Source organism: Bubalus bubalis, chromosome 11 (genome assembly GCF_019923935.1).
Source record: "Bubalus bubalis isolate 160015118507 breed Murrah chromosome 11, NDDB_SH_1, whole genome shotgun sequence".
In the NCBI taxonomy this organism is placed as follows: domain Eukaryota; kingdom Metazoa; phylum Chordata; class Mammalia; order Artiodactyla; family Bovidae; genus Bubalus; species Bubalus bubalis.
Genome location: NC_059167.1, coordinates 42431670 through 42443696, shown reverse-complemented (window position 1 = coordinate 42443696; position 12027 = coordinate 42431670). Strand labels below are relative to the sequence as shown.

At 36.2% G+C, this 12027-nt stretch overlaps 1 protein-coding gene across 1 annotated transcript in view; it reads left to right on the top strand.

Annotated features, from left to right (window-relative positions):
- The window catches only part of FAM227B (family with sequence similarity 227 member B), a 203619-nt gene that overhangs the window by 178417 nt on the left and 13175 nt on the right, over positions 1-12027 (top strand). The window lies entirely within an intron of this gene.

The following is a 12027-nucleotide window of genomic DNA, read 5'->3' as shown; positions in this document are numbered from 1 at the left end:
ACATCTTTGCTCTTATGTTATTGTCTGAGGTTCACAATTTATTGCTGTTTTCTTTGGATGGTTAAACAGAGTTATAGATTATATCATGTAATTTAACTAAATTAACACTTACTGGTGGACCAATAGCTTTAAACATTTCCCTGAAAAGAAACTTTGGATTGATGGTAATATTTATAATGCAAGACTATTAAAAAAAAAAAAAATGATATTTCCCCTATTTCTTGAAGGAGCTCCTTTTCAGTCATACTGAGAGACAAAATTAGTGGTGATCCAATCAGTTCTGCTGAGACATAGGCCAAAAAAATAAAAATTTTCAAAAATATCAATTGAAATATGGATAGACATCATTATTACAACAATGAGCCTAGCCCTAAATGTACGTTGTACTTTTCAAAATTAGCAAATAATAGTATGATGCCAGTTTAATTTGCAAGGCATTTATAAACTGTATAGACCTCAAAACAAATCGCTATAATTTGAGGATAAAAGGTTCAGTGTACCATTAATAAATATCATATTAAATTTATTTTTTAATATTTTATTTCATCTCACTGTTTTCTATTTGTAGACGGCATCTTTTATAATATGCCTAATAAATTAATACAGATTGATATGTGTATAATTTCTAAATTTTAAATTATACCTATAAGGGTGTGTGCTCACATAGCTTTTAGTCATAGGATACATGATCCTAGCAGTGTGGAGAACTCTGCTCTGGCAGACTCTGAGGATTCTTTCTAGGACACTTCTCCCATATTTCAGTCCAGATAACCTCCAGAGTCTCACTGACCGCAAGGACATGTAATTAACTTGGATGACTCTGGAACACAAGGAGAAAGGCAAACTAGAGAACTAATTCAGTCTGTTCTGAGACTTGTAATTTAAGGATGCTCATCAACCTTGAATTATTCAAACTAATGTTTAAAATTCAAAATTTTTAAATGTTTAGAAGTGAAACTTGAAAGATATATAAAACCATTCATTATAGATTATTTTTATTTTTAGCTAATTTTTATTGTGATTGTAAAAATGTCTCTATTTATATTTCTGATGGGCATGGATTTGTCAAACAGCAATACAAGGTTTCATAACACCAATTTACTGAGAATGTGGGAAGAGTGTAAGTACGGGTTGAGATGGGAAAAGCAGAAAATGGATATCTAGAACATGAAACCATTTAGAAGACTATTTCATTTCCTAAAAATCTGAAAGAAATCACCATTTAGAAAGTGTCAGCTATGGACAAAATTAATTTAAAAAGATACATACCATTTCAGTGTTCATAGCAGCACTATTTACCATAGCCAAGACATGGAAACAACCTAAATGTCCATCTACAGATGAATGGCTAAATAAAATGTGGTACGCATATACAATGGAATATTACTCAGCCATAAAAAAGAATGAAAGAATGCCATTTGCAGCAACATAGATGGACCTAGAGACTATCATACCAAGTGAAATAAGCAGAAAGACAAATACCATATGATATCATTTATAAATCTAAAATATGACACAACTGAACTTATCTGTGAAACAGAAACAGACTCATAGACATAGAGAATAGACTGTGGTTGCTGGGGGATGGTGGTGGGGGATGGATTGGGAGTTTGGGATCAGCAGATGTAAACTGTTATATACAGAATGGATAAACAACAGAATCCTACTGTATAGTAAGGGAATTATATTCAATATCCTGTGATAAACCATAATGGGAAAGAATATGGAAAAATGTGTATATATGTATAACCAATCACTTTGCAGTACAGCAGAAATTAATACAACATTAAAAATAAACTACACTTCAATAAAACAAAATTTTTTAAGAAAAGAAAGTAATTAGACTTTCTGAGCTTATAAAATGTAATACCTGCTGATAAGAAAAAATATTCCTAGATCTAATGATGAACAAAATGATACTGACACCTTACATTCGTCAGCACTTGGCAGTGTTTCAAAGCATGTATCGACTCTCTCTATGTGTTATTATGAGAAATGGCACAACTCCTGTGGCGGTGGGAAGGGCAGGCACTCATACAGCCACTCCGCAAATGAGGAGGTCAGAGCTCGAGGCTGAGTAGCTTGCCCAGGTGATTCATGCAGCAGGGCTGGCAACAGTCTGCTATTCTGCTACTTGCCTGACATGACGGTCCAGGCTGGTGGTTGGCGGCACAGCCCAGTAATGTTTTTGACAAGATCTTTATTTTAACATGTTTTTCCTTAAAAATTTTTTTTGTTGTTTTGGTTTTTTTTTTTTAACTTTTAATTTTATATGGGGGTATAGCTGATTAACAATGTTGTGGTAGTTTCAGGTAGACAGCAAAGGGACTCAGCCACACATATACACATATCCATTCTCCCCCAACTCCCCTCCCATCTAGGCTGCCACACTGAGCAGAGTTCCCTGTGCTATACAGTAGGTCTTTGTTGATTATCCACTTTAAATATAGCAGTGTGTAATTGTCAGTAATTTTTTTAAATTGAAGTATAGTTGATTTTTAAAATGTTGTGTTAAAACCAAGATCTTGATAGCTGCTAATGAAATTTGTGTCCAGATGTCTTATATCTGTGATGACTGTACGATCATTAAATTAATCTTTCTTCTGAAAGTTTACATTTACAGCTATTTATTTACATTTATATTTACAGCTATTCAGAATATAGAATATTTTTTTATTAGTTTCCTCTGGGCTTATTGGAGTCCTCTGGCTTTTCTGAAGCGGAAAAATAACACTTTGCAATAAATACATCTATTCAGAGTGAAGGAGTAGGAGATAGTAGAGAAAGTGGAGGAGATAAATAACAAAAACAAAAAAAGACAAATTTAATTCATCATGTTTGGGATTGGCACACTCTAAAATGGTCCTCAGTGGTTCCCGCCTTCTGTTTTATGCCCTTGTGTAATTATTTCCCATTGGGTATGGGCTGAACCTACGACTTGCTTCTAACAAATAGAATATGGCAAACATAATGAAATGTCACTTTTGAGATTCAGCTGCAAAAAGACTGACATCAGTCCTACTCAGCCTTTCTTGCTTGCTCTTTTGGAGCCCTCTGGGAGAAACCAGCTACCAAGTTGCGAGCTGTCCTGTGGAGACTCCCCAGAGGCAGGGAGGTGAGGAAGGCCTCCAGTCAACAGCCAACAAGAAACTGAGACCCTGTTATTTGGACCCTAAGTGTAGTGGGAAATAATATATTTTTACTGCAATGAAAGCCCTATTAAAATGCAAAAAGAAAAAACAAAAAAAGGAGCTGAGACCCTTAGTCCAACAACCCTTGAGGAAGTAAATCTTGCCAATAATCACATGCGTGAGCCTAGAAGCAGCTTCTCCTTCATTTGATCCTGAGATCACTGCAGCCCTTGCCATACCTGGACTGCAGCCTGTGAGGGGACCCTGAGCCTGAAGTATCCAGCTGAGCTGTGCCCAGATTCTTGACCTGCAGAAGCTATCCAATAATAAATGTTTCTTGTTTTATTCTGCCAAATTTCAGGATAATTTGCTATACATCAGTGGATAACTCACAATGTTTGAGCAAGAGTTTGATTTAGACAAATGTCTTCAATAATTTTATAGCCCCTTTATACCTCAATCCAAATATTTATCACATTGTAGTGTAACCATTTCTATACTTGTTTTTCTCATCCAATAGAGAATAAAGAATTATCTGCCTCCATATCCCTGACACGAGAAAAAAAAAAGTATCTTAAAATAGGTATTAAATAAATGTCTGATGGGTGGGTATATAACAGTTTATATAAAGATAAGACTAAATTTCATTTTATTTTTTTGACAAAATTTGACATTATTGTTAAAATTAAGAAAGCTAGAGGATAGAGATAGAAATTTAGGAGTCATTGGTCCAAAATTAATCTTTGAAATTGTCATTATAAAATGTTTTTTAAACTTTATTAAAAAGTTACTGTATACCAAGCACTGTTTCTAAGTACTTTACATTTATTAACTCATTTAATTATCATGTCAACTTCTGAGGTAATTACTATTATTGTCCCTAGTCTGGTCTTCCCTGGTAGCTCAGACGGTAAAGCGTCTGCCTACAATGCGGGAGACCTGGGTTCGATCCCTGGCTCAGGAAGATCCCCTGGAGAAGGAAATGTCAACCCACTCCAGTATTCATGCCTGGAAAATCCCATGGACCGAGGAGCCTGGTGGGCTACAATCCATGGGGTCGCAAAGAGTCGGGCACGACTGAGCGACTTCTGTGTGTGTGTGTGTCCCTAGTTTACAGATAAGGAAACTGAGGCACAGGAAAGTTAGACAATTTGTCTGAGGACACCAGAGTAAGTGATAACACTTGTAGTCTATCTTTGACAATCTGGTTTCTGAGCCAATGCACTCAAAAACTCTGGTGCTGAATTGTTTACCCAGGGGGCATGTATAATTCCAGAAGATAAGACCATATTCTAGTCTCACAGACTTAGAGAACAAAGTTATGGTTAGCAGGACGGAAGGGGTAGGGATAGATTAAAAGCTTGGAATTGACATGTACATACCACTATATTTAAAAGAGATAACAAACAAGGACCTGTATAGCATAGGAAATGCTGTTCAGTATTCTATATTAACCTAAATGGGAAAAATATTTGAAAAAGAATAAATACAAGTATATGTATAACTGAATCACTTTGCTCTACATTTGAAATTAACACAACATTGTTAATCAACCGTGCTCCGGTATAAAATAAAAATTAAAAAAAAAAAAACAAAAAACGTATTCTAGGTTTTAAAAAATAATCACAATTATGGTTTGGGAGAGGATTGGTAAGAGGGAGAGAAGCCAACAGAAGACAAAAGAAAAGGGATGCCATGACAATGTTGTCATATTTGAGAATATATAGTTAATTCAAATTTCTACAGCTGGTCCTGTATTAAATAACTTTTATAGTTTTTCCTTCAGACATATAAGATTGCATGATTGAGCACATTCTATTTCAAAATGATTTATTTCTTTAGAAAGAAATTCTCTTTTTCCACTCATTAAAAATTTGTTTTATCAAGACTCACAGAGAGATTTATCCTGCCATACTTTCAGATGGATATCTCAAACATATTCTCCTTCCAACCAGTTCATAAAAACTGCATTTCAGTGGAGGTTCATGCATGGCATTCATATTCATTTTTTTCATTACTTAGTTTTTTTATTGAAGTATAGTTGGTTTACAGTATTGTATTAGTTTCAGGTATGCAGCAAAGTGATTCAGTTTTACGTATCTATATTTATTTTTTTCAGATTATTTTCCCTTATAAGTTTCTGCAAAAGTGATTCTTATGACACACTTTTTTCAACTAAATTCAGAACAATATGATACTTGATCAGTATGCAATTTTAAAATCAGAGTCTTGTAGACCAGATCCATTTGGTCTGGTCCGATTGTTTAAAAATAAACATCGCAGGTAATATTTCTTTTGACTCAGAATGATTTCCTAAAGTCATAAAAGAGAAGACGAAGATTGCTTTCTTGTCAGTGTCTCAGGGTCCACATATAAACACTGAGAAGACTGGAGATATGTCTAGAGAAGGAGGGAGGGAGGGAGCGTAATCATACGTCACAAGGTGCTGCGGATTCTGACATGATTTTTAATGTATATTTATAAGGAAAGTTATCAGCTCTTTTACTAGATAATATACATTAAATCATTACTAGTAGAAAATTTAAATTTTTTAGTGAATGATCTTTGAATTTCTCTTTTTTTAATGTGACTGCTTAATACTAGTGTTTTGAGTAAAACAGAAAAGAAAAACTGACTTCTAGGATGCAGAGCTGAATGTGTGGTATGTTTTCAAACTGGGAAGAATCTTGTGCAAAATGTATTTGGAGCTCCTAGTTTTCCCTTCTCACATTTGTCTGCATTTTTGTAGACTACCTCAACTCTTTTATGTGTAAAATAATTATTAGACTTCTGAGTATTTCTTTAGTTTATTTTTTAGTTTCCAGTAAACTAAACTCTTAAGTCTAATAATTATTTTACATGTGAAACAAATATTATTTATTTTTTTAAAAAGAAAACTCAAAAACAAAATGTTGAGTCTCATTAAAAAGTAAAGTCTATAGGCTGTATCTGTATTTCTAACCTGAGTTTATAATGTTCATTCACATTTTGTTGCAGTTTGGGAAAAATCTGAACTCAATGCAATGTCATGATGAGTGTTTTGTCTTACTATAAACACAAGCTGCCACCACCACACATTTATACAGACCAACATGTAAAAACTATGAAGAGGCAGGTGATTAAACTACAATTAAAACTAAATCAGGATATATTCCTATCAACATTTATCCCAGCATAAAAATAAAAGCTATACAAAGAAACCATCTGTTGTGGATTATCCATGATGGGGGAGATTCAAATAGTCAATGGGGGGAAAAAGAAATACTGAGACTCATAGTAGATCACTAGTTCTGTATAACTCTCCATCTACACAGAATCTAGTGGGAAATTCCTTAGAGCCATGTGCAATTCCTTTTTACTTTTATTCATAAAAAGACTTCCAATAATCTTTGTCACACGTGCACATATAGATTTTTTATCACTAATATGTGACTAACAATTTGTGTGTCATTACTAAAATTTACTATGAATTGTATCTTTCAAGTCAGTTCATTTCAGGTAAATTAACATAAATTAAGAACCTGGTTAGTTCTAAAAGGTCTTGTAGGTCTTCATAGAACCATTCAACTTCAGCTTCTTCAGCGTTACTGATTGGGGCATAGACTTGGATTACTGTGATATTGAATGGTTTGCCTTGGAAACGAACAGAGATCATTCTGTCATTTTTGAGACTGCATCCAAGTACTGCATTTCAGACTCTTTTGTTGACCATGATGGCTACTCCATTTCTTCTAAGCGATTCCTGCCCGCAGTAGTAGATATAATGGTCATCTGAGTTAAATTGACCCATTCCAGTCCATTTTAGTTTGCTGATTCCTAGGATGTCGACGTTCACTCTTGCCATCTCCTGTTTGACAACTTCCAATTTGCCTTGATTCATGGACCTAACATTCCAGGTTCCTATGCAATATTGCTCTCTACAAGACCTTTTAGAACTAACACCCAAAAAGATGTCTTTTTCATTATAGGGGACTGGAATGCAAAAGTAGGAAGTCAAGAAACACCTGGGTTGACAGGCAAATTTGGCCTTGGAATACGGAATGAAGCAGGGCAAAGGCTAATAGAGTTTTGCCAAGAGAACGCACTGGTCATAGCAAACACCCTCTTCCAACAACACAAGAGAAGACTCTACACATGGACATCAACAGATGGTCAACACCGAAATCAGATTGATTATATTCTTTGCACCCAAAGATGGAGAAGCTCTATACAGTCAGCAAAAACAAGACTGGGATCTGACTGTGGCTCAGATCATGAACTCCTTATTGCCAAATTCAGACTTAAATTGAAGAAAGTGGGGAAAACCACTAGACCATTCAGGTATGACCTAAATCAAATTCCTTATTATTATACAGTGGAAGTGAGAAATAGATTTAAGGGACTAGATCTGATAGAGTGCCTGATGAACTATGGATAGAGGTTCGTGACATTGTACAGGAGACAGGGATCAAGACCATCCCCATGGAAAAGAAATGCAAAAAAGCAAAATGGCTGTCTGGGGAGGCCTTACAAATAGCTGTGAAAAGAAGAGAAGCGAAAAGCAAGGGAGAAAAGGAAAGATGTAAGCATCTGAATGCAGAGTTCCAAAGAATAGCAAGGAGAGATAAGAAAGCCCTCCTCGGTGATCAATGCGAAGAAATAGAGGAAAACAACAGAATGGGAAAGACTAGAGATCTCTTCAAGAAAATTAGAGATCGCAAGGGAACATTTCATGCAAAGATGGGCTCGATAAAGGACAGAAATGGTATGGACCTAACAGAAGCAGAAGATATTAAGAAAAGGTGGCAAGAATACACGAAGAACTGTACAAAAAAGAGCTTCACGACCAATATAATCACAATGGTGTGATCACTCACCTAGAGCCAGACATCCTGGAATGTGAAGTCAAGTGGGCCTTAGAAAGCATCACTACAAACAAAGCTAGTGGAGGTGATGGAATTCCAGTTGAACTATTTCAAATCCTGGAAGATGATGCTGTGAAGGTGCTGCACTCAATATGCCAGCAAATTTGGAAAACTCAGCAGTGGCCACAGGACTGGAAAAGGTCAGTTTTCATTCCAATCCCAAAGAAAGGCAATGCCAAAGAATGCTCAAACTACCGCAAATTGCACTCATCTCACACATTAGTAAAGTAATGCTCAAAATTCTCCGAGCCAGGCTTCAGCAATACGTGAACTATGAACTTCCAGATGTTCAAGCTGGTTTTAGAAAAGGCAGAGGAACCAGAGATCAAATTGCCAACATCGGCTGGATCATGGAAAAAGCAAGAGAGTTCCAGAAAAACATCTATTTCTGCTTTATTGACTTCGCCAAAGCCTTTGACTGTGTGGATCACAATAAACTGTAGAAAATTCTTCAAGAGATGGGAATACTAGACCACCTGACCTGCCTCTTGAGAAAACTATATGCAGGTCAGGAAGCAACAGTTAGAACTAGACATGGAACAACAAACTGGTTCCAAATAGGAAAAGGGGTATGTCAAGGCTGTATCTTGTCACCCTGTTTATTTAACTTATATGCAGAGTACATTATGAGAAACACTGGGTTGGATGAAGCACAAGCTGGAATCAAGATCGCCGGGAGAAATATCAATAACCTCAGATATGCAGATGACCACCCTTATGGCAGAAAGCGAAGAAGAACTAAAGAGCCTCTTGATGAAAGTGAAAGTGGAGAGTGAAAAAGTTGGCTTAAAGCTCAACATCCAGAAAACGAAGATAATGGCATGTGGTCCCATCACTTCATGGCAAATAGATGGGGAAACAGTGGAAACAGTAGCTGACTTTATTTTTTGGGGCTCCAAAATCACTGCAGATGGTGATCAGCCATGAAATTAAAAGACGCTTACTCCTTGGAAGGAAAGTTATGACCAACCTAGACAGCATGTTAAAAAGCAGAGACATTACTTTGCCAACAAAGGTCCATCTAGTCAAGGCTATGGTTTTTCCAGTGCTCATGTATGGATGTGAGTTTGGCTATAAAGAAAGCTGAGTGTCGAAGAATTGATGCTTTTGAACTGTGGTGTTGGAGAAGACTCTTGAGAGTCCCTTGGACTACAAGGAGATCCAACCAGTCCCTCCTAAAGGAGATCAGTCCGGGTGTTCATTGGTAGGACTGATGTTGAAGCTGAAACTCCAATACTTTGGCCACCTGATGCAAAGAGCTGACTCATTTGAAAAGACCCTGATGCTGAGAAAGATTGAGGGCAGGAAGAGAAGGGGACGACTGAGGATGAGATGGTTGGATGGCATCACCAACTCATTTGACATGGGTTTGGGTGGACTCTGGGAGTTGGTGATGGAAAGGGAGGCCTGGTGTGCTATGGTCATGGAGTTGCAAAGAGTTGGACACGACTGAGCGACTGAACTGAACTGAACTCCCATTTTTTGTTGAATGGTTTGGTTTTTTGATATTGAGTTGTATGAGCTGTTTATATATTTTAGACATTAACCCTTTCTTGGTTTCATCATTTGCAAATATTTTCTCCCATCCAGTAGGCTGTCTTTTTGTTTTGTTGATGGTTTCCTTTCCTGTGCAAAAGCTTTTAATGTTATTAGGTCCCATTTGTCAATTTCTGATTTTATTTCTTTTGCCTTGAGACCAATATAAGAAAATATTGCTACAACCTATGTCCAAGAATGTTTTGTCCATATTCTCTTCCAGTTTTATGGTGTTATGTCTTATACTTAGATCATTAAAACATTTTGCGTTTATTTTTGTATATGGTATGAAGGAGTGTTCTGTGTTGTTGATTTACATGTACAATAGCTGTCTAACTTTCCCAGCACCACTTATTGAAGAGACTATTTTCTCCATTGTATAATCGAAGTAGATTAATTGACTGTAGGTATGTGGGTTTATTTCTGGACTCTATATTCTGTTCCAGTGATTCACATATCTCTTTCTATGCCAATACCTTGCTGTTTTCCTTATTGTAGATTTCTAGTATTGTCTAGTCTGGAAGCGTTATGTCTCCAGCTTTGTTCATTTTTCCTCAGGATTGCTTTGGCAATTCTAAGTCTTTTGTAGTTCCATATACATTTTATTTATATGGATTATTTGTTCTAGTTTTGTGAAAAATGTCATGGGTAATATGATAGGGATTGCATTACATCTATAGATTGCTTTGGGTAGTATGACTGTATTTACAATATTAATTCTTCTAATCCAAGAGCATAGGATATCTTTCCATTTCTTTTAATCATCTTCAGTTGCCTTTATTAGCATTTTATAGTTTTTAGGGGAGAAGGAAATGGCAACCCACTCCAGTATTCTTGCCTAGAGAATCCCGTGGACAGAGGAGCCTGGCGGGCTGCTGTCCATGGGGTCGCACAGAGTCGGACATGACTGAAGCGACTTAGCATGCGTACATGCATTGGAGAAGGAAATGGCAACCCACTCCAGTATTCTTGCCTGGAGAATCCCAGGGACGGGGGAGCCTGGCGGGCTGCTGTCCATGGGGTCGCACAGAGTCGGACACGACTGAAGTGACTTAGCAGCAGCAGCAGCATAGTTTTTAGCAAATGGTTCTTTCACCTCCTTGATTAAGTCTATTCCAAGTTACTTTTTTAGACTCACTTTTAAATAAGGGTTTTTTTTTTTTTTTTTACTTTCTGATATTTCATTGTTAGTATAAAGAAAAGCAACATATTACTGTATATTAATCTTGTATCCTGATACCTTGGTGAACTCATGTACCAGATCTAATACATTTCATGTGGAGACGCTAGGGTTCTCTGTATAGAGTATCATGTCATCTGCAAATGGTCACAGTTTTACCTCTCCCCTTCCAATTTGGATACCTTTTATGCTTTTACCTTGTTTGAATGGTGTGGCTACTACTTCCAATATGTTGAATAAAAGTGGTAATAGTGGGAATCCTTGTCTTGTTCCTGAATTTAGCAGGAAGGCCTTCAGTTTTTCACCGTCAAAAATGAGGTTGACTCTCAGTTTGTCATAAATGCCTTTGTCATGTTGAGATATGGTCCCTCTATACTCACTTTGGTGAGATTTTTTTCATAAATGGATATTGAATTTTGTCAGATGTTTTTTCTGTGTCTATTGAGATGATCATGTGTTTTTTGTCTTTTCTTTTTGTAATGTCATATATCATAGTGATTGATTGGAATATTTTGAATCATCCTTGCAACCCTGGGATAAATCCAACTTGATCACGATGTATGGTCCTTTTTATGTATTGTTGGGTTCAGTTTGCTATTTTGTTGAGGATTTTTGCATCCATATTCATCAAAGATATTGGCCTGTAACTTTCTTTTTTAGTAGTGTCTTTTATTTTGATATCAGGATGATGATGGTCTCACAGAATGAATTTGAGTGTTCCTTCCTCTTGGTTTTTTTTAAATGGTTTGAGAGGAATAGGTATAAGTTCTTTGTATATCTGGTAGAATTCCCCAGGGAAGCCATCTAGTCCTGGATTTTTGTTTGCAGGGAGCTTTTTTAATTACAGATTTTATTTTATGTCTATTGATCGGTCTACTCAAATTAAGTTTCTTCTTGACTCAGTTTTAGCAGGACATTTCTAAAAGCATGTCCATTTCTAGGTTGTCCAATTATTGGCATATAACTGTCCATAGTATTATGATTTTTTGTATTTCTGCAATATCCATTGTTATTTCTCTACTTTAATTTCTTACTTTGTTTATTCAGGTCCTCTTTCTTTTCTTCTTGGTAAACCTGGCTAGAGATTTGTTGATTTTGTTTCTGTTTTCAGAAAACAGCTCTTGGTTTTATTGATGTTTTCTATTGTTGTTTTGATCTCTTATTTTCTCTGATCCTTATTATTTCCTTCCTTCTGCTGACTTTGAATTTTGTTTGTTCTTTTTCTGACTTCTTAGGTGGTCAGTTAGGCTGTTTGAGATTTTCTTGTTCCTTGAGG